The sequence below is a fragment of the Schistocerca nitens genome, chromosome 1 (genome assembly GCF_023898315.1).
Source record: "Schistocerca nitens isolate TAMUIC-IGC-003100 chromosome 1, iqSchNite1.1, whole genome shotgun sequence".
Lineage (NCBI taxonomy): Eukaryota > Metazoa > Arthropoda > Insecta > Orthoptera > Acrididae > Schistocerca > Schistocerca nitens.
Genome location: NC_064614.1, coordinates 572,654,268 through 572,676,733, shown reverse-complemented (window position 1 = coordinate 572,676,733; position 22,466 = coordinate 572,654,268). Strand labels below are relative to the sequence as shown.

The following is a 22,466-nucleotide window of genomic DNA, read 5'->3' as shown; positions in this document are numbered from 1 at the left end:
CGTTTCAGTTGCGTTATAAAAAGGAAAACTGAAAGTAAAACTAGAAAGTATCGCCAGAAAACTGGCCGATCTTTAATACAACTGATGACGAGAACAGCATGCGTTGGTAATTTTGTATCGAAGTGTCAGGAAGGAAAATACATTAAAAATATTTATTACGAAAATTTAATTTATTACGCCTCGGTATGTAACTTCTAACTTGTGTCTATGGTTGTCATTCATCTTTGATGTTTGCAAGCCTCTTCACGCTAAATAAACTTCGTTCGACGCAAATGCGTTTGAACTGCTTTGACTAAAGAGAACACTAAATTTCAAGGGGAGGGAACTGGGAAGCACCGCGTATTCGCGTGTGCGTTTTTTAAGTTTTTGTGTGAGTTTGGTTTGGAAATAAATTGTGATTGTTCTTTACAAGTTTTGTTAAAATCAACCTTTCGCCGATAAGAAGCAGTGTTCGAGGAAAAGTCTAGTGCCAGCAGACCAGTCCTACGCAAGGTGAGAACTGAAGAAATAGTTTTGTTTGTAAACATGTATGCTCGCTGTCAGCTGAGAACGTGAAGTGAGGCTTTTTAGCAGTATAAGTTTTCGTGTATGTTGTAATTTGTTACGTTGATTTTTTTTTTCTCCGTCAGCCCCCTATCGATCCGAACACTAGATCTGCGAAAATATCTCGTTTAGTTTTTGCAAGAGGACGGATCGAAACGTTAATTCTTTCTGCCCTACTGCTTAATCCATGTACAGACACAAAAGTGAAAGTGGTATCCTTTGTAATATGTAGTTTCCTAGATCCTGGTTGGCATTCACCATTACTTTCATTACATTTGGTGTCATTGAATGCATTTACCAAACAAATTACGAGAAAATTGAAATTTCATTTTACTTCATTGCTTACAAAATGAATTGACTCAAAGAACGAGAGATAGAGATCAGTTTTTGAAAGGGCCTTATACTGTTCTTTAGTAGCAGATTGATAACGTTCATAACTGAAGAGTGATTGATCATTTTCAGTCATTTTATAATGATGTATGAAATTGATGTAGGGACTGTCGTCGTGCCCATCAAGTTGATGAACGTGTCATAAGAATAACTTTGGGTTGTTTATTACAATCTATTTTTAGCAGAGAACTCATACTTAGGAAGAGTACTGCTCAAAACCCTGCCCAGCCTTCAAGATTTATGTTTCGTCTGTTTCTCCTAATCTTTCAATGGTTGCATTGAATTCCTTTTCCAACATAGACAGTGTACATTTCTTATGCAAACAGCACCTCTATCAGTACATATATCTGTTTTCATCAGATGCTTGGACTCTTCATTTCTAACTGCAGATTTCAGAAAAAAAGTGTAGTTACCCCACTAGGGGACTACATTATTTGATAAGTAAATTTACACCAAGAAATGCTATTAACTGACAATTAAAAACGTTGTCTGAGAAGAAAAGTTTATTTGTAATACATGCCTTGGTTTAAAAATGGACTGTAAAGAGAAGTGATATTTATGTAAAGCAGTCTGTGAAGCTTGTTGTAGTTATCGTAAGAAGTGAACTACATAATAAACCATGTGATACTTCCATCTGCAGAACTGGTATGTGTTCACATATTAAATATACCAAGAATATCATAGATCTAATATGTTTTTAGCATTAGCATGCTTAATATAATTGCCACTTGACTGAACTTAAATTGGTGCAAATTGAAATACAACTTTTCTTTCATGAGGAAGTAGTACAACATGACTTTCAGTAGAAACGAGTATAATCCACATGGTACCATTATAAAATGGCAATATAAAATAATGAATAGTATGTTGGTGATGTACACCATTTACATGATACAACAAGAATATGTGTAGGATATATGAATAAGAATCAAGTGACTGGTCACAACAAAGTGACCTTTGTCATTTGTAGTTAATGTTTGGTATACCCCTTATGAAGATACAGATATGTGGCATGAATCAGAATATAAAGTGAAGAGAGAATTAGCAGGCAGAAAATGTATTTATTTTTATGTTACTTGAACAACTGCCCTTGCTATGTTTAGATAGGCTAGAAAGAAACGTAATAAAATTAGAACAGTAATGCCCTTCTCAGTTTTAGTAAGTAAAATAAATCAAAATCATCCCCATTGAGGTATCTGGGTGGGGGGGAGGGAGCGAGCCAAAAAGCCAAAAGGAGAATGATGTTAATTATGGCCTGCTTGCTACATAGGAAAGAGTAGCCTGTGGCAAACAACTTTAATCTTAATTTGTAAATGGCACTTTTGCTGTCTACCAAGAATTGTTTTTCGTGTGTATCGAATTTTTCCAGCTATGTATTTCACTCCTTTTTGTGTCACATTTGATTCGGTCTGTGAAGTATGAGCTCATACTAGCCGTGACAGTGCTCAATTTGAATGAACGTTCAATATCTGGTCAGATCGTTACGACTCTATATTTCACCCGTCACAAGCAATAATACAGTATAGCATACTATATCTGCCTTCTCCCGCCTTCAGCTTGTGAAATGCGTGTGTCTTCGTTAGCCAGGGCATATTTACGAGGCCGGAACTTAATTTACTTTGCACGTAGCAGAGCTGCTTTAATAACTAACAATTTATTAAAAGTGGGGCATATTCTGTGTACTGCACACGCGCACACAGGCGACGTAGAGTTGCTCTGGTGATGCAACTTGTTTGCTACCAGCTTGGCATGACAGGTCGACGGACTTTGGCCCGGCAGCAAAGCACACATTTGCTGGTTGGCCGTCCAGCTCCCGGCCAGTTGTCGAACATCACAACAGCTGTTGTTCTGTCGGAGAACACGTAATTAAAAACTTGTTTTGCTGAACCTAGAATTTAAAGTGTTTGTCAATATTATTTATTGATGATATCCTGTTTCTGTACAGGTTTTCTTGTAATACCGTGTATGGGTCACTATTTAAATTGTGAGAAAAAGACGATAGCTCCAAAAGTTCGCTGACACAACTCTTTCTCGCCTACGAAATCGGAACATACTACGCGTGTCGAGGCCTATATTTTAATTTGGCAATTTTTCGTAAAACCGACCAACTTGAAGGTGAAGGGGGTATTACGAGAGGAGAAATCCTTTCTCAAAGGACATTTGTCCAAATAGCTCGGGTGGTACTACGATGTACGAGGTGTTGCCGTAAAGTTCTAATTATTATCTCGAAAAAAATAAAGTTACGTAAATTTTAATTTTTGCTGGTACATGTATGGAGACCTGGAACCGATTGAAATCTCCTCGCTACAATACCTGAGTGAGCCGTTAAGGAAGCCGAAACAAAATGACTGCCCATTGAGAAACTGGAATCTCGTGCCATAATTCGTTTTCTGCAGCAGCAGAAACGTTGCAGCTGTCAGGACAATCCAGATGACTTTAGCCATCTGGACTTCCCTGACACTGTTGTAACCTTTCCGCTATCGTGGAGAACGAATTACTGCACGATACTCCACTTTATCGACGGACTACGTCATTTTGATTTGGCTCGTCTAGCGGCATGCTACGGTACTATGGCGAAGAGATTTCAATATCTACCAAAGGTGCTGACGCTTATGTGAAAAGCAAAGAAAAAAATTACGTCACTGTATTTTTCCGAAGTGATAGTTAAACGTTTATGAGTATCCCTAGTTAAGGTCTCTCACGTGAGTGCGATAAAGACTGCGAATGAGACCAGGCGATCACAGTTACAGAATGGAAGCAGCAACAGTCTGTTAACGTTAGTGACCAGGGAAGCATCATCGTGGAGGAAGGGTTGATTGGTACTGCTGTGACGATATTTACAGGTGGGATTGGGAGGGAGAACTTTTAGCCCCTTGGCATAGTGGCATCTGCGAGATGTTTTATTTGTTAGAACAATGCAGCGATCATTCAGAAGTAATTACGGAAAAGAACTGCCCTGTAAACAGAGCATTGTACAGTGTATCGACAATTTAGGGACTCGGGACTCTGGTTTTCTCTGTAAACAGAAAAGTACCGTTCGATCAAGTATGCCAGATGCAGTCGTGGAGAGGGCGAGGGAAAGTTTCGTACGCAGTCGAAGAAAATCAACGGTCTGCGCAAGCCTTGGAACTTGGAATACGGCAGCAAACTGTGTGGGAGATTCTGCGATAGCGGTACCGACTGCAGCTCGTGCACCAATTAAAACCATAGTATTATATCTCGGAGGGAATTGAGGGTAGTAGCTATAACCGTATGATGATTCATCATCAGATTAGGGCATAGCATCATATAGTAATGTATGCAGTTTCGTCCTTTAAAACTTCATACATACGTCAAAAAAAGCCCGTGGTTTGGAGCTCCTTTAAAACTTCATACATACGTCAAAAAAAGCCTGTGGTTTGGAGCTGGATGAAAAGCTTAACCAGAGGCTCTGTCGATTCTGCAATGGTCTCGGGTGCAAATTTCATGTCCTGTGGCACCGGATAGAGAAACGTAGGCATCCCATTAATACGCAGGGCGTTTTCTACTCAGCGGAAGCAACTGCTCGTGTACCAGAGTTCTTATGGTGTGTACGTGGTACTTTTTGTGAATAGGTTAGACTAGCTGACAAACCCAGCATAGCCTGGGTATTTATTTGGGCAAATTTCTGTTAGAAACGAAAACAAAAAATGAAACATGTTTGTAGTGTAACATCGAAAAAAATTTCCTTTCCAAGTATTCGTGGAAACGCCTTTGAAATTATGAAGGACTATGCATAAAGTACAAATGTAGAAGTACAGTACCCCGAGCAGTTTCTGTATGCTGGGCGCAGATGCTTCGCGTGTCTACAACGCGATTTTGTAAACGCTTCTTCATAGCTCTGTAGACGGCTATTGCTTTAGCCTACAGCCATTTGCGCTTCCCAGTTAAAAAATGTTAGGAAGCACTGCCAGGTGTCAGGGATTTCCGTAAATTGACTCGACTGTAGGAGTGGCTTAGTATTCTAGAATAAATGTATTAAAACTTGATACGGCATTCCTTTCACGTATCGCAGTATATAGGACGTCATATATCTTTTTTTTTTAAATATGTGTTCGTATTATGATATACGCTGAAGAGCCAAAGAAACTGTTACACCTGCCTAATATCGTGTAGGGCCCCCACGAGCACGCAGAAATGCCGCATCACGACGTGGCATGGATTCGAGTAAAGTCTGAAGTAGGGCTGGAGGGAATTGACACCATGAATCCTGCTGGGCTACCCATAAATCCGTGAGAGTACGTAAAAGCACGTAGCAAGGCATCCCAGATATGCTCAATAATGTTCATGTCTGGCGAGTATGATGGCCAGCGAAAGTGTTTAGACTCAGAAGAGTGTTCCTGGAGCCATTCTGGACGTGTGGGGTGTCGCATTGTCCTGCTGGAATTGCCAAAGTCCGTCAAAATGCACAATGGACATGAATGGATGCAGGTGATTAGACAGGATGCTTATCAGACTTGAATCTAGACATATCGGGGGTCCCATATCATCCCAGCTACACACGCCCCACACAAATACGGAGCCTCCACCAGTTTGAACGTTCCGCTGCTGACATGCAGGGTCCATGGATTCATGAGGATGTCTCCATACCCGTACATGTCCATCGTCCATCCGCTCGATACAATTTGAAACGAGATTCGTCCGACCATGCAACGTGTTTCCAGTCATCAACAGTCCAATGTGAGTGTTGACGGGCCCAGGCGAGGTGTAAAGCAATAGTTCGTACGCTGACACTTGTTGATGGCCCAGCATTAAAATCTGCAGCAATCTGCGGACGGGTTGTACTTCTGTCACGTTGAACAATTCTCTTCAATCGTCTTTGGTCCCGTTCTAGCAGGATCTTTTTCCGGCCGCAGCGAGGTCGGAGAGTTAATGTATTACCGGATACCTGATGTTCACCGTACACTCGTGAAATGCTCGTACAGGAGGAGGAGGAGGAGGAGATTATTGTTTAACGTCCCGTCGAAAACTAGGTCATTAGAGACGGAGCACAAGCTCGGATTAGGGAAGGATGGGGAAGGAAATCGGCCGTGCCCTTTCGAAGGAACCATCCCGGCATTTGCCGATCTAGGGAAATCACGGAAAACCTAAATCAGGATGGCCGGACGCGGGATTGAACCGTCGTCCTCCCGAATTCGTACAGGAAAATCCCCACTTCATCGCTACCTCAGAGATGCTGTGCCTCATCGCTCGTGCGCCGACTGTAACACCACGTCCTAACTCACTTAAATCTTGATAACCTGCCATTGTAGCTGCAGTAACCGATCTAACAACTGCGGCAGATACTTTTTTATAATTATCGGCGTTTCCGACCGCGGCACCGTGTTCTGCCTGTGTTCTGCCTCTGTACATCTCAGTGATTATGACATCATGTCTCCTGAACTATGATAGCTCTTAACCCCTCAGCGATTGTCGCCTGACTGTAGGAGATTGTCGTGCCAAGTTTGGTTACAATAGGTCCAGTAGTTTATGAGAAGTTGTGGAACATACACACATACATGCATTTTTATAATATGTATGGATAAACTCCACAGTATACCGGAGTAGTCAGCTACGGGTCACCTGTTATTGTTAACGAGGGCGACACAAATTATTGCTAGTTAGAAAAAGAAAAAGAAACTAATAATGGTTAACTGCAGAGGTGCCCAGGATAAATTTGCAGAGTTGCCTCTCATTCAGTAACGTTAGCCCTTTCGCTACGATGAACTTCTGTAGAAGTCGGGGGGCGAATGTGCCGCTCAGCCGGTCATATTTCTCCGCTTCACTACACTCGTCTTGTGTGGAAGTTTGACCTCTGCACCATCTAGCGGCTTTGTTCAAAGTCTGTAGACGGCAGTTGCCTTCAGTTTTAAAGCGTTGGTTTAGCTTGAGTTGAACTGCTCATTTCCCGCCTTGTTTCTAATCTGAAGTGACGCGTTGTTAACCTCAGTTAGTTTCCACTAGAAGTGATATGGTAGACAAGCGATATACTGTGGAGGAAGCTCTTTCTCTGATACTGGGTAGTGACTTTCAAGGTGAACGCGAATCATCGTCCGAATCTGGCGATGAACATGAAACGTCGAATGCAGCTACTTCTACATCAGGTACACCAGCTGTTCCATTGACAACCCCAGACTTGGATTTGTGCACAGATACGATACACAACATCAAAAACATATGTGATTTGTATAAATATTTTCCCGAATAAATACACAATAATTTCGATAACACTACGAGTGTGAAAGCAGGACAGAGTAGCGGCGCGGGGAGCGCGAAAAATATGCCGTCCACAGCGCAAGACGCAACAATCACGCCGCAGGTGTGAAATGGTTAACAACCGCTCTTAATACATGTAGCAAAAAGCTGGCTGAAACCATAGATACGTAGCAGTGAAATATTCTGAATGGACTGCATAGGCTGCGTATCAGTGCTGATGACCTACTCATTACCATAAAAACGACTAACGCGATAATGTCAAAATACGAGGTAATATTTGTGAAGATAAGTGCCAAATGTGGGTCTAAAATAATAATATTAACGTTTTATTAAACGTATTTTCCGAAAATTATTTGGAGAAGCTGATGGGAACCTCACCACAGAGAAAGACAAACTGAATTCACTCCCAGTGAACAGTTCCAGATCTTCTCAGTTCATTGAGTGTAGAGGTAAGAAACGGCGACTGCAATGGTGCTGCAGCATCATTGATCACTGGTGCCATACGAGAAGTTTAGAAATGTAGAAAGGCACATCTACTGGTTCAGATTCATGGAAAGAATCAAGAGAAAGTGGAAAGTTCAAACATTTTATCTTGTGATTTCTCTGTATCTACGATTTTGGATTTACACATAGCTATTGGCAGTTTGACTCAAAGCGCGGAGTCAAATTAAAATAAAGCAAGCTGAAAAATGCTCCTATTGGAACACAGAGAAACCGAATATGATCACTACAGAAGACTGACAGAAAAGTGGGTAACCATGTGCCTCAATCCTCGTTCCGCCCTCCCCACCAAGAATTTTGGTGCGCGGACGCATTCGCGCTCTTTTAACATAGAACATTCTAAATCGTTTTACCCTGTCTCTCATCGTAGTGAAGCCTCCGTACTCAGCCCCTCCATCTAACTGCCATTGTCGACATATATATATCTTCCACCCTATCCTTTTTCTCCCTTTCTCCTGTCTGTCTCCACACTGTCACTGTCTGTGCCCCTTTCTCTCGTTCTTCTGTACCACTGTCCCCTTCTCGGCCACATTCACTGTCTAGCTGTCCCACTAACATCGTCTTTGTCCCATTCTTTTTCTCTCCCATTGCCACTGTCTCCATTTCTTTCTCACTTACAGCCTGCTGTCGCTTTTTGACCATCACTGTCTCATCAAATGTGTCCTTGGGGATGATTTGCTCGGGGTTTTGATCCCTAGACCAGGAAATTTTAACGTGTTGGTGTAGGGATAGGGCAGTTTTTTTCGTTTTGTAGTTCACGGGACTACGAGGGGGAGGGGAGGAGGAGGTGGAGGTGGAGGTCCAGACCCAGACCCTAATCCACACCCCGAAGCCTGTGTATGGTTTCCATTCATTGGTGTTTTTCATTTCCACTGTCTCCTCTCTCTTTTACTGCCACTGCTACCACCTCGATCCATCTGTCTTTCTGTTTTACTACCATTCTTTCATTGAACATTACTATCGCCTCTCTCTTTGGCTCTCACTGCTATTATCGTTATCCATCTCTTTTTCTCTTTCACTGCCACTTTCTCTCTCGCATCATCACTGTCTCCACTCTCTTTCTCTCCCACTGACACAGTCTACATCTATATCTACATATGTACTCCACAAGTCACTGTACGGTGTATGGTGGAGGGTACCATGTACCACTACGAGCTATTCCTTTCCTGTTGCACTCTCAAATAGAGCGAGAGGAAAACGGCTCTCTCTACGAGGCTTAATTTGTCATATCTTATCGTAGTGGTCTTTACAGGAAGTGCATGTTGACAGCACTAGAATCGTTCTACAGTCAGCTTCAAATGCCGGTTCCCTAAAGTTCCTCAGTAGTGTTCCTCGAAAAGAACGTCGCCTTCTGTCCAGGTATTCCCATTTGAGTTCCGTGAAGAATGTCTGTAATACTTGCATGTTATTTGTACGTATTGCTAAGAAATCTAGCAGCCTGTCTCTGAGTTGCTTCGATGCCTTCCTGTAATCTAACCTGGTGCGGATCCCAAACCCTTGAGCAGCACTAGCATGCTATATACGATCTTCTGTACAAATGAACCACACTTCCCTAAAATTCTCCCAGTTAACGGAAGTAGACCATTCGCCTTACTTGCCGCAATCCTTACGTGTGCCAGCCGTTTCATATCGCTTTGCAATGTTACACCCAGATATTTAAACGACGTGACTGTGTCAAGCAGCACGTTACTAATGCTGTAACCGAACATAATGGGTTTGTTTTTCCTAATCATCCACACTTTTTTCTACATTTAGAGCTAGCTGCCATTCATCACACCAACTAGTAATTTTGTCTAAATTTATGTGTACAGAAAATAATAGTGGTCCTATCACTCTTGCCGGGGAACTCCTGAATATAGACTGCTGTGATGAACACTCGCCGTCGAGGTCGCCATATTGGCTTCTATTGCTTAAGAAGTCTGTGAGCCACTCTCACGCCTGTCAACCTATTCCATATGCTCGTACCTTTGTTAACAGCCTGCAGTGGGACACCGTGTCAAATACTTTTTGGAAATTTAGAAATACGGAATCTGCTCGTTGCCCGTCATTCATAGTTTGCAGTGTATTATGTGAGGAAAGGGGAAGCTGAGTTTCGCCGAACGGTACTTCCTGAAACAGTGCAAATTCGTGGATATAAGCATTTCGGACTCAAGGAAATTTGTTGTATTCATACTCAGAATATGCTCAAAAATTCTGCAGCAAACTTATGTTAAGGATACTGGTTGTAATTTTACGTATCAGTTCTTTTACTCTTCTTATACACTGGAGTCACCTGCGGTTTTTTTTTTTCCGGTCTGTTGGGACTTTTCACTGGGCTTCTACTGTTAGATTAGAGAGATTAGATTAGTACTTGTTCCATAGATCATGAATACGACACTTCGTAACGATGTGGAACGTGTCAGGTTAATAAAAGGTGTCTATACAAGATATTACATTAGACAAAATATTACATGGTCCACTCTTTTTTTGCGGGGGTTGGAAAATTACCCACTTACTATATCCAAAAATTCATCTAATGAGTAGAAGGAGTTGCCATTAAGAAATTATTTTAATTTCCTTTTAAATGCTATATGGCTATCTGTCAGACTTTTGATGCTATTAGGTAAGTGACCAAAGACTTTTGTGGCAGCACAATTTACCCACTTCTGAGCCAAAGTTAGATTTAACCTTGAGTAGTGAAGATTATCCTTTCTCCTAGTATTGTAGCCATGTACACTGCTATTACTTTTGAATTCGTTCGGATTGTTAATAACAAATTTCATAAGTGAATATATATATTGTGAGGCTACAGTGAAGATTTCTAGCTCTTTAAATAAGTGTCTGCAGGATGATCTTGGATGAGCTCCAGCAATTATTCTGATTACTCGCTTTTGTGCAATGAACACTCTTTTACTCAATGATGAGTTACCCCAGAATATGATGCCATACGAAAGCAGAGAATGAAAATAGGCGTGGTAAGCTAATTTACTCAGATGTATATCGCCAAAATTTGCAATGACCCTAATAGCGTAAGTAGCTGAACTCAAACTTTCAGCAGATCCTCAGTGTGTTTTTTCCAGTTCAACCCCTCATAAATGCATACACCTAGAAATTTTGAACATTCTACCTTAGCTACCGATTTCTGATCGAAATCTATATTTATTAATGGGGTCATTCCATTTACTGTGTGGAACTGTATATACTGTGTTTTGTCAAAGTTTAATGAGAGTCCATTTGCAGAGAACCACTTAATGATATTCTGAAAAACATCGTTTACAATTTCACCAGTTAATTCTTATCTGACGGATGTGATAGCTGTACTTGTGTCATCGGCAAAAAGTACTGTGTCTCTGCTGCTCTCTTTCAGTATAAAAGAGCACGAACATGTTCGCATGCCAAAATTTTGTTGAGGAAGACAGAATGACGATTGAGGCAGCTGGTTCCCCACTTTCCAGTTAGAGTCTTTAAAAGATGGGCATATTCGCATTTTTTGTACTACGACAGGAGCATTTTTCAGCTAGTCGCCTTCTTTTCCCTGTTACAGCAGTGTGTGCTGCTTATATCCAACGTATTCTGTAGGTCAGTAAAGTTCTGGTAGTTCATTACACTGTTGGACCTCCTCCTTCCAGGCTTAGTGGAGCAGCTATACGTAGCATAGACTCCACGAGTCATTGGAAATGCCCTGCATAAATATTGAGCCATGCTGCCTCTATAGCCGACCATAATTGCGAAGTGTTGCCGGTGCAGGATTTTGTGCACTAACTGACCTCTTTATTACGTTCCACGTCGGACGATCTGGGTGGCCAAATTACTCGGTCGAATTGTCCAGAATGTTCTTCAAACCAGTCGCGAACAATTGCGGCCTGGTGACATGGTGAACTGTCATTCATAAAAACTGCATCGTTTTTTGGGAACATGAAGTCCATGAATGGCTGCAAATGGTCTCCATGTAGTCAAACATGACCATTTCCAGTCAATGAACGGTTCAGCTTGATCAGAAGACCCAGTCCTTACCATTCACACATAGCTCACTCCATTCTGGAGCCGACACTGAGGCTGCAGAAGTCATGGGACAGCGATATGCACATACATAAATGTCAGTGGTACCGCGTACACTAGCTGTAAAAGGGGCAGTGCATTGGAGGAGCTGTCATATGTTCTCGGATGATTTATGTGAAATGGTTTTCGACGTGATTATGCCCGCACGACGGCAACTGCACTCTGAGCGCAAGTGATACTTGGAACTAGAAGCATGGGAAATTCCATTTCGGGAATCGTTGGGAATTCAGTATTAGGGTGGCGATGATTGCTATGCTCAGGAGAATGGTGTGCCCCAGGGTAGTGTCCTCAGTGTCATATTGTTTGCCATCGCTATCAATTGCAATTCCTCCACAGTCAGGAGTCCTGTCAATTGCTCTTTGTTTGTGGATGACTTTGCAATCCTCTACTCTTCCTCTGATCTTACGACAACGACGACGACGACAAGGCAGCTACAGCTGACCAACAACTGGTTTTCGGTTTTCCCCGGAGAAGGAGTTCTAACCAACCAGTACTTACAATGGGGGACGTTTTCAAGACACTGTGCACTTTTTGGGTTTATTATTTGACTCGAAATTAACTTGGCTCCCACACCTGAAAGACGTACGAACAAAGAGCTTCCGGTTGTTGAACATTTTGAAACGCCTTGGAGGAGAAGCATGGGGAGCTGACAAAACCCCCTGCAGTTTTATAGGGCATTGGTTCGATCACGCTTAGACTATGGAACTGTGGTCTACGGATCGGCCCGTCCTTCCTACCTCCGGATGTTAGATGCTGTCCACCATGAGGGCATTCGGATATCGACTGGAGCCTTTCGGACCAGCCCAGTTCAGAGTCTGTGTGCAGAGACTGGTGAACCACTACTCTGGATTCGGCGACGTATCCTTTTGGCTCGCCAGGCGCTGAAAATCTCAGTGTCACCTCAGTCATTGGCATTTAGTTCGGTGATCCAACCCACCTTCGAACGACTGTTCAGCAATTGGCCCCAAGTGATGCAGCCATTTGGTATACGTACGACAGGCTGTCTCAAAGATCTGTCTGTATATCTCGAGCATGAAAATACACACCCAGGGATGTAACGCACTGCCGCCTTGGTGTTTTCGGAGACCCAAAGTGATTTTAAGCTTCACACAGTACACGAAAAGGTGTATTCCAGAGCCGGCCGGAGTGGCCGAGCGGTTCTAGGCGCTACAGTCGGTAACTGCGCGACCGCTACGATCGCAGGTTCGAATCCTGCCTCGGGCATGGATGTATGTGATGTCCTTAGGTTTAAGTAGTTCTAAGTTCTAGGGGACTGATGACCTCAGAAGTTAAGTTCCATAGTGCTCAGAGCCATTTGAACCATTTTTTGTACTCCAGATTTGGTTTTTAAAACTGTTTTCGTCTATTTTAATGTACCATAGTTTTATCATTATTTATACAGATGGATCCCAGCAGGAGAATGCTCTTGGTTGTTCTGCTGTTTTCCCTGGTAGGGTTTTTAAAGTGTGTCTTCCAGAACAATTTACAAATTATGATGCGGAGTTGTATGGCATTCTGATGGCACTTATATGGCATTCTGATGGCGCTGCAGGGGATTCACAGACATCACCCTACGAGTTTTCTTGTCTGTTCCGACTCTCTTAGTGCACTGCAAGCACTTCACCAAATGTATCCGTTAGACCCGCTGATTCAGCTCATCTGTGACTCCTTCACAGAGGCACCAACACTGTGGCAAGGAGGTGATCTTTTGCTGGGTCCCTGGCCACATAGGGATACAGGGTAACGACTTGGCCGACAAAGCTGCCAAGGAAGCATGTTGAGATAGTGTTGTCCATCAATATCCCAACACATTGCACGCCATAATCTCATTTTCTGACAGATGCATCATGCGTCAGTAGTAGACTGAATGATTGCAGGTGACAGACAACAAAGGCTTGGCGGACTTCATGTCAGCCTCGCCGCTGGAAGAAGATTTCGCTTACCAGACTGCGCATCGGGCATAGCGCTTTCACACATGGCCTCTTGCTCCGGCGGGAGGATTCACCACTTCGTTAAGTTCGTGGCGTGCCGCTTTCAGTTCAGCATATTGTGGCTACGTGTGTCCTACACACTGACGTTAGGGCAGCCCTCAGTCTGTCTGGAGATCTGCCCACCATCCTCGCAGATACCGATACCAGTGTTACAAGAGTGGTGAAATTTTGTGAACTGTCAGGACTCATCCCTAAATTAGGGGGAAGGGAGGCAGACTTTAATACGTCATAAACTGCTCCGCATGTGGGGACAGCCTTCGTCCCCACCCATGAGATTTGCATGCTGACTTTTCGTCAGGGCGCTGATGACCATGATGTCCCCTCAACCCAAATCATCATAATCAGTATTAGGGAATTCAATATTCAGAGATGCACCGTGTCAAGAGTGTCTGAGAGTACCACATATTAGGTATTACCTCTCAGCACGGGCAACACAGGGCTGACGGTCTCCATGTAACGACCGAGAGCAGTGCTGTGTGCATAGAGTTGTCAGTGCTAACAGACAAGCAACAATGCGTGAAATAACCGCAGAAACCAATGTTGGACATACAACGAACGTATCTGTTAGGTTAGCGCGGAAAAATTGGGCGTTAATGCGCTATGGCAGCGGACGATCGACGCTAGAGCCTTTGCTAACAGCACATCATCACCTGTAGAGCCTCTTTTGGGTTCGTGACCATATCGGTTGGACCCTAGACGATTAGAAAAACGTGACCTGTTCAGATGAGTCCTGATTTCAGTTGCTAAGTGCTGATGGTGGGGTTCGAGTGTGGCGCAAACATCACGAAGCCCTGGATCCATGTTGTCAACAAGGCGCTGTGCAAGCTGGTGGTGACTCCACAATGGTGTGGGCTGTGTTTACATGGAATGGTGTGGGTCCTCTGGTCCAACTGAACCGATGATTGTCTGGAAATGGTTACGTTCGGCCACTTGGAGACCATTGGTAGTCCAACAGCGGTGAAATTTTTATGGGTACTGTGCGCCATGACACCAGGCCACAGTTGTTGAATCCCATCGAACATTTATGGGACATAATTGAGGGGTCTGTTCGTGCTCAAACTTCCTTTCCGGCAACGCGTTCGCAATTGTGGACGGCAATAGAGGCAGATGGCTCAATATTTCAACAGGGGACTTCCGACGACTTCTTGAGTCCATGCCATGTCGAGATACTGCACTGCGCTGGTCAAAAGGAGGCCCGACGCGATATGGGAGGTACCCATTGACTTTTGCCATCTTAATGGACTTTTACACAAACAAACATAAATAAGCTGCTATGAGCTGCTCAATCAGCTTCCGCGAACGCGTCGTTTCGGGTCTCTGATTGGTGCCAAAGGCCGCAATAGTGGCTGTATAAGCGGAAAACCGTGCCAGTCTCGGCAGTCAGCCGTTTTACTCCTGACGACGATGGCGAGGTAGCCATAGAGAGTTCGAGAATTTGATTCGAACTCATGCGGCTGAGAACCGAGAAGATTTTATTCAGACATGCCGCCGCGAAAGACTATGAGAACACAACAATTAAATGCGTATAATACACTGAAAAGCCAAAGAAACTGGTACAGGGTCCCCGCGAGCACGCAGAAGTGCCGCAATACGACGTGGGATGGACTCTACTAATGTCTGAAGTAGTACTGGAGGAACTGACACCATGAATCCTGCAGTGCTGGCCAGAAATCCGTAAGAGTACGAGGGAGTAGAGATCCCTTCCGAACAGCACGTTGCGAGGCATCCCAGATAGGCTTAATAATGTTCATGTCGGGGGAGGTTGGTGGCCAGCAGAAGTGTTTAAACTCAGAAGAGTGTTTCTGGAGGCACTCTGTAACTATTCTGGACGTGTGGGGTGTCGCATTGTCCTTCTGGAGTTGCCCAAGTCCGTCGGAATTCAAAGTGGACATGAATGGATGCACATGATCAGAAAGGATGCTTACGTACGTGTCACCTGTCAGAGTCGTATCTAGACTTATCACGGGTCCCACATCACTCCTACTACACACACTCCATACCATTACAGAGCCTCCATCAGTTTGAGCTGACATGCAGGGTCCATGGATTCATGAGCTTGTCTCCATACCCTTACAAGTCCATCCGCTCGAGACAATTTGAACTGAAACTCGTCCGACCAGGCAACATGTTTCCAGTCATCGACAGTCCAACGTCGGCATTGACAGCCCAGGCAAGACGTAAAGCTTTGTGCCGTGCAGCCATCAAGGGTACACAAGTGGGCGTTCGGCTCCGAAAGCCCATATCGATGATGTTTCGTCGAATGGTTCGCTCGCTGACAGTTGTTGATGGCCCTGCATTGAAATCTGCAGCAATTTGCGGAAGAGTTGCACTTCTGCCACGATGAGCAATTCTCTTCAGTCGTCTTTAGTCCCGTTCTAGCAGTATCTTTTTTCCGGCCGCAGCGATGTCGGAGATTTTATGTTTTATTGGGTTCCTGGTATTCACAGTACATCCGTGAAATGGTTGTACGGGAAAATCCCCACTTCATCGCTACCTCGGAGACGCTGTGTTCCATCGCTTGTTCTCCGACTATAACACCACGATCACATACCTTTAAATCTTGATAACATGCAAGTGTAGCAGCAATAAGCGATCTAACAACTGCACCAGACACTTGTTACGTGTATTCTGCGTGTTTACATGTCTCTGTATTTGAATATGCATGCCTATACCAATTTCTTTGGCACTTCAGTGCATAAGGTTAACACACAATCATATCCCATCCAACGAAAGTTCACTTTACACTTTTTTTTTATAAAAATGTACAACATTTTGGCTACACCTAAAGTAGAATTTTAAAAAATGCGGTGTTTGATTTGCAAGTACAGAGATTGTCGTGTGACAAAATAATTTTTGTAAGGTGGTTACGCCGAATAATTTTCGGGTTAAGATAGTGTCTCTAAGCGTGAAATGCCCAAATACGAAGGCAGCGCATCATAGTTTTATTGGTGATAAAATGGGGAATAACAACTTAGTTTGACGATCTCAGAACCCTTGCTATGACCCCACCACCCTTGCCGTGTGTTCGTTACGTCAGTTCAGTTAAAACCACATTTACGTCTCTGCCCCGATACTACGTGCATTAAGTACGCTAATTTTGAAGCTCTGGAGCTCGGTAACGGATAATGATATCGAAAAAAATTTCGAAGCTCCCTGAGAATATCTTAAGAACAATTAGACTATTGTGCGTGGATAGGAATGATAGAAGTGTCTATTCCCACAACTGGTACTTTTGGTACTCAAAAATCATGGCATTTCTGGGTTTTCTCAAGAACCGCCAATGACAAAACGGTGCTTTTATAAGCCGTCTAAGACCCGCCATTGATCACTTCTAATGCAAAAGAACCAACATATTTGCTCAGTTCGCCCGGGACGAACGAAGTGTATGATATTTAAATTTTGCCCTGTGCTGTAGGCCAGCTACAGTGTGCCCGTTCTGATAGGTATGCAAGTGGTAGGTTGCTAGGCCATGGGCTGTGATCAGTGGAACCCGAGATAGGACCGTCTGAAAAATCACGTTTTCGCGCTTCTACAAATTTTTGAGTATTGTTCGACGTTCTAGGACTCCTGTCAGGTTGGATTAACGGAAAAGATAGAGAAGGTTCGAAGAGAAGAGTTGCATACCTTTCGTGTTTAGTCAGCGTTGTTGTGTCGTTGAAATGATCAAAATAATTCCACTGAAGACGCTCCAACGAATGCGTCGAGCATCGCACAGAACTTATTCATCAACAATACCTAGAGCTCATTTTCCACAAGTCAGAAATTTTATCACATTTGAGAACATACGTCTTGGGGAATTACCTCAACGGTAAAATTAGGGAAATTCGGGGTTGTACGGGAAGGTACTGTTCGTGAATGGAATATGAATGTTGGAAATCTGTATAACTAAACAGGTGAAACGGTCACGCGATTCCTGTCGCATGTTGCCTATCTAATGACTTCCAGGGGCAGCGATAATTTGTTCTTCAGAATTTCATAGAATTATAGACCGAATTTAAAATACTGTCATAATCTACTCATTAGTCGTTACAATCTTAAGTTAAAAATTCAACTCATTATGTCAAAAGTTAGAACTGTGTATGTGTCTGGAGGCAGCTTAACTCTCTGCCCCCTAATTACCCAGACTATATTCGTCCATGACTTGGGAAAGGAAGCACTTAGCAGCTTCCAACAAACTTTACGCATAATATCAAAACTTTCTGAAAATGTGTTCTCGTTTATATCCCCTACAAAATAATGAAAGGAGAAAAGAAGTTTACTACATTTTCGCTATTCGGGCAGTAAGACATCAAATATTTAACACTTTAACTCATATGTAAAGTAATTTATCATTTGAAGCAGTTTCACAATTGGGTGTTTGATTCTTTAAAAGAACCAGGAGTGCGGGTTAGTGATACGATACTGGTGCAACACGTACTCTCCACCACACATGTTGTCGTCGTCGTCTTCAGTCCTGAGACTGGTTTGATGCATCTCTCCATGCTACTCTATCCTGTGCAAACTTCTTCATCTCCCAGTACCTACTGCAACTACATCTTTCTGAATCTGCTTTTTTTGTCTCAAGAGTGTGTGTAGTATGAAGGTACAGTTAAAATGCCTAACTTTTTGAACAGATACCTACATGATGTTCACAGGTGAATGCTATGTATTGTTACTGCTCACTTTTGTGCCAACTGTATTTTCTTTCTAACAAGGGAACCTCCCCAACGCACCCCCCTCAGATTTAGTTATAAGTTGACACAGTGGATAGACCTTGAAAAACTGAACACGGGTCAATTGAGAAAACAGGAAGAAGTTGTGTGGAACTGTGAAAAAATAAGCAAAATATACAAACTGAGTAGTTCATGGGAAGATAGGCAATATCAAGGACACAGAGACCACAGGAGCGCCGTGGTCTCGTGGTAACGTGAGCAGCTGCGGAACGAAAGGTCCTTGGTTCAAATCTTCCATCGAGTGAAAAGTTTAATTTTTTATTTTCAGTTTATGTGACAAACTTTTATGTTTTCATCACTTTTTTGGGAGTGATTATCACATCTACAAGAAAACCTAAATCGGGCAAGGTAGAAGAATCTTTTTACCCATTCGCCAAGTGTACAAGTTAGGTGGGTCGACAACATATTCCTGTCATGTGACGCACATGCCGTCACCAGTGTCGTATAGAATATATCAGATGTGTTTTCCTGTGGAGGAATCGGTTGGCCTATGACCTTGCGATCAAATGTTTTCGGTTCCCATTGGAGAGGCACGTCCTTTCGTCTACTAATCGCACGGTTTTGCGATGCGGTCGCAAAACACAGACACTAAACTTATTACAGTGAACAAATACGTCAATGAACGAACGGACAGATAATAACTATGCAAAAATAAAGAAAATAAAATTTTCACTCGAGGGATGACTTGAACCAAGGACCTTTCGTTCCGCAGCTGCTCACGTTACCACGAGACCACGGCGCTCCTGCACTCCCAGTGTCCTTGATGTTGCCTATCTTCCCATGAACTACTCAGTTTGTATATTTTGCTTATTTTTTCACAGTTCCACACAACTTCTTCCTGTTTTCTCAATTGATCTGTGTTCAGTTTTTCAAGGTCTATCCACTGCGCCAACTTATAACTAAATCTGAGGGGGGTGCGATGGGGAGGTTCCCTTGTTAGTGTATTCATCTCGTGGTCTCCCTCTATTATTTTTACCCTCCACGCTGCCTTCCAATACTAAAATGGTGATCTCTTGATGCCTCAGAACATGTCCTACCAACCGATCCCTTCTTCTAGTCAAGTTGTGCCTCAAACTCCTCCCCAATCTTATTCAATACCTCCTCATTAGTTATGTGATCTACCCATCTAATATTCTGCATTCTTCTGTAGCACCACATTTCGAAAGCTTCTATTCTCTTCTTATTTATCGTCCATGTTTCACTTCCATACATGGCTAAACTCCATACAAATACTTTCAGAAACGACTTCCTGACATTTAAATCTATACTCGATGTTAACAAATTTCTCTTCTTCAGAAACGCTTTCCTTGCCATTGCCATTTTATATTCCCTCTACTTCGACCATCATCAGTTATTTTGCTCCCCAAATAGCAAAACTCATTTACTACTTTAAGTGTCTCATTCCCTGATCTAATTCCTCAGCATCACCCGAGTTAACTCGATTACATTCCAGTATCCTAGTTTGCTTTTGTTGATGTTCATCTTATATCCTCCTTTCAAGACACTGCTCTTCCAAGTACTTTGCTGTCTCTGACAGAATTACAATGTCATCGGCGAACCTCAGTTCTTATTTCGTCTCCATGGATTGTAATACCTACTCCGAATTTTTCTTTTGTTTCCTTTGCTGCTTGCTCAGTATACAGATTGCTACAACCCTCTCTCACTCTCTTCCCAACCATTGCTTCAATTTCATGTCCCTTGACTCTTATGACTGCATCTGGTTTCTGTACAAATTGTAAATAGCCTTTCGCTCCCTGTAGTTTACCCCTGCCACCTTCAGAATTTGAAAGAGAGTATACCAGTCAACATTGTCAAAAGCTTTCTCCAAGTCTGCAAATGCTAGAAACGTAGGTTTGCCCTTCCTTAATCTATCTTCTAAGATAAGTCATAGGGTCAGTATTGCCTCAGGTGTTCCAACATTTATACGGAATCCAAACTGATCTTCCCCGAGGTCGGCTTCTACCAGTATTTCCATTCGACTGTAAAGAATTCGCGTCAGTGTCTTGCAGCTGTGACTTATTAATGGAATGTTGTCTACTTTTGGGGCCTTGTTTCGACTTAAGTCTTTCAGTGCTCTGTCAAACTCTCCACAGAGTATCATATCTCCCATTTCATCATCATCTACATTCTCTTCCATTTCCATAATATTGTATAGACCCTCTATATACTCCATCCACCTTTCTGCTTTCCCTTCTTTACTTAGAACTGGGTTTCCATCTGAGCTCTTGATATTCATACAAGTGGTTATCATTTCTCCAAAGGTCTCTTTAATTTTCCCGTAGGCAGTATCTATCTTACCCCTTGTGAGATAAGCCTCTAAATCCTTAAATTTGTCATCTAGCCATCCCTGCTTAGCCATTTTGCACTTCCTGTCGATGTCAATTTTGAGACATTTGTATTGCGTTTTGCCTGCTTCGTTTACTGCATTTTTATATTTTCTCCTTTCATCAATTAAATTCAATATTTCTTCTGTTACCCAAGGATTTCTACAAGCTGTCGTCTTTTTACGTACTTGATCCTCTGCTGCCTTCACTACTTCATCCCTCAAAGCTGCCCATTCTTCTTCTACTGTATTTCTTTCCCCCATTCCTGTCAATTGTTCTCTTATGCTCTCCTTGAAACTCTGTACAGCCTCTGGTTTAGTCATTTTATCCAGGTCCCATCTCCTTAAATTCCCACATTTTTGCAGTTTCTTCCATTTAATCTACAGTTCATAACCAATAGATTGTGGTCAGAGTACACATCTGGCCCTGGAAATGTCTTACAATTTAAAACGTGATACCTTCTAGTATCTCCAGGCTTCTTCCATGTATACAACCTTCTTTCATGATTCTTGAACCAAGTGTTAGCTATGATTCACTTATTCTCTGTGCATAATTCTACCAGGCGGCTTCCTCTTTCATTTCTTACACCCAATCCATATTAACCTACTATGTTACCTTCTCTCCCTTTTCCTACTATTGAATTCCAGTCACCCATGACTATTAAATTTTCGTCTCCCTTCACTATCTGAATAATTTCCTTTATCTCATCATACATTTCATCAATTTCTTCATCATCTGCACAGCTGGTTGGCATATAAACTTGTACTACTGTAGTAGGCGTGGGCTTCGTATCTATCTTGGCCACAATAATGCGTTCACAATGTTGTTTGTAGTAGCTTACCCGCACTAAAGCTACGCCTGCATACCGCTATTTGATTTCGTTTTTTATAACCCTGTATTCACCTGACCAAAAGGCCTGTTCCTCCTGCCACCGAACTTCACTAATCCCCATTATATCTAACTTTAACCTATCCATTCCCCTTTTTAAATTTTCTAACCTACCTGCCCGATTAAGGGTTCCGACATTCCATGCTCCGATCCGTAGAACGCCAGTTTTCTTTCTTTTGTTAACGACGTCCTCTTGAGTAGTCCCCGCCCGGAGATCCGAATGGGGGACTATTTTACCTCCGGAGTATTTCACCCAAGAGGACGCCATCATCATTTAACCATACAGTAAAGCTGCGTGCCCTCGGGAAAAATTACGGCTGTAGTTTCCCCTTGTTTTCAGCCGTTCGCAGTACCAGCACAGCAAGGCCGTTTTGGTTAGTGTTACAAGGCCAGATCAGTCAATCATCCAGACTGTTGCCCCTGCAACTACTGAAAAGGCTGCTGCCCCTCTTCAGGAACCACACGTTTGTCTGGCCTTTCAACAGATACCCCTCCGTTGTCGTTGCACCTACGGTACGGCTATCTGTATCGCTAAGGCACACAAGCCTCCCCACCAACGTCAAGATCCATTGTTCATGGGGGGGGGGGGGGGACATGTAGGTATGGTATAAATAAAATAGTATATAGAAATAAAGTAGTATATAGGGTGAAGCGAAATTCGCACGCTCGGGCTTCGCAGCGCGGTGACTCCTCACATGCCAGCGATAAAAAAAGTCTGTCACAAAATTTCGTCCGGCGAGTGCATCCGGCAGGAAAAGGACGTTAGAGAGTGGCAGTCTTGCAACACTGTAACCATATTTATGGTAACTACCTCTGTCAGCACATATTGGTCGTGCTGTACAGTTGGTGCAATGGACAGAGTTATG

General features: G+C 43.0%; 1 protein-coding gene across 4 annotated transcripts in view; it reads left to right on the top strand.

Annotated features, from left to right (window-relative positions):
- The first annotated feature begins 303 nt into the window (after positions 1 to 303).
- Positions 304 to 22,466, top strand: part of LOC126255010 (carnitine O-palmitoyltransferase 1, liver isoform) — a 270,808-nt gene continuing 248,645 nt past the window's right edge. For all 4 annotated transcript variants that reach the window (XM_049955362.1, XM_049955361.1, XM_049955360.1 and 1 more), the window contains exon 1: positions 304 to 492. The gene's annotated coding sequence lies outside the window, so the exon portion shown is untranslated. The remainder of the gene's footprint in view (positions 493 to 22,466) is intronic.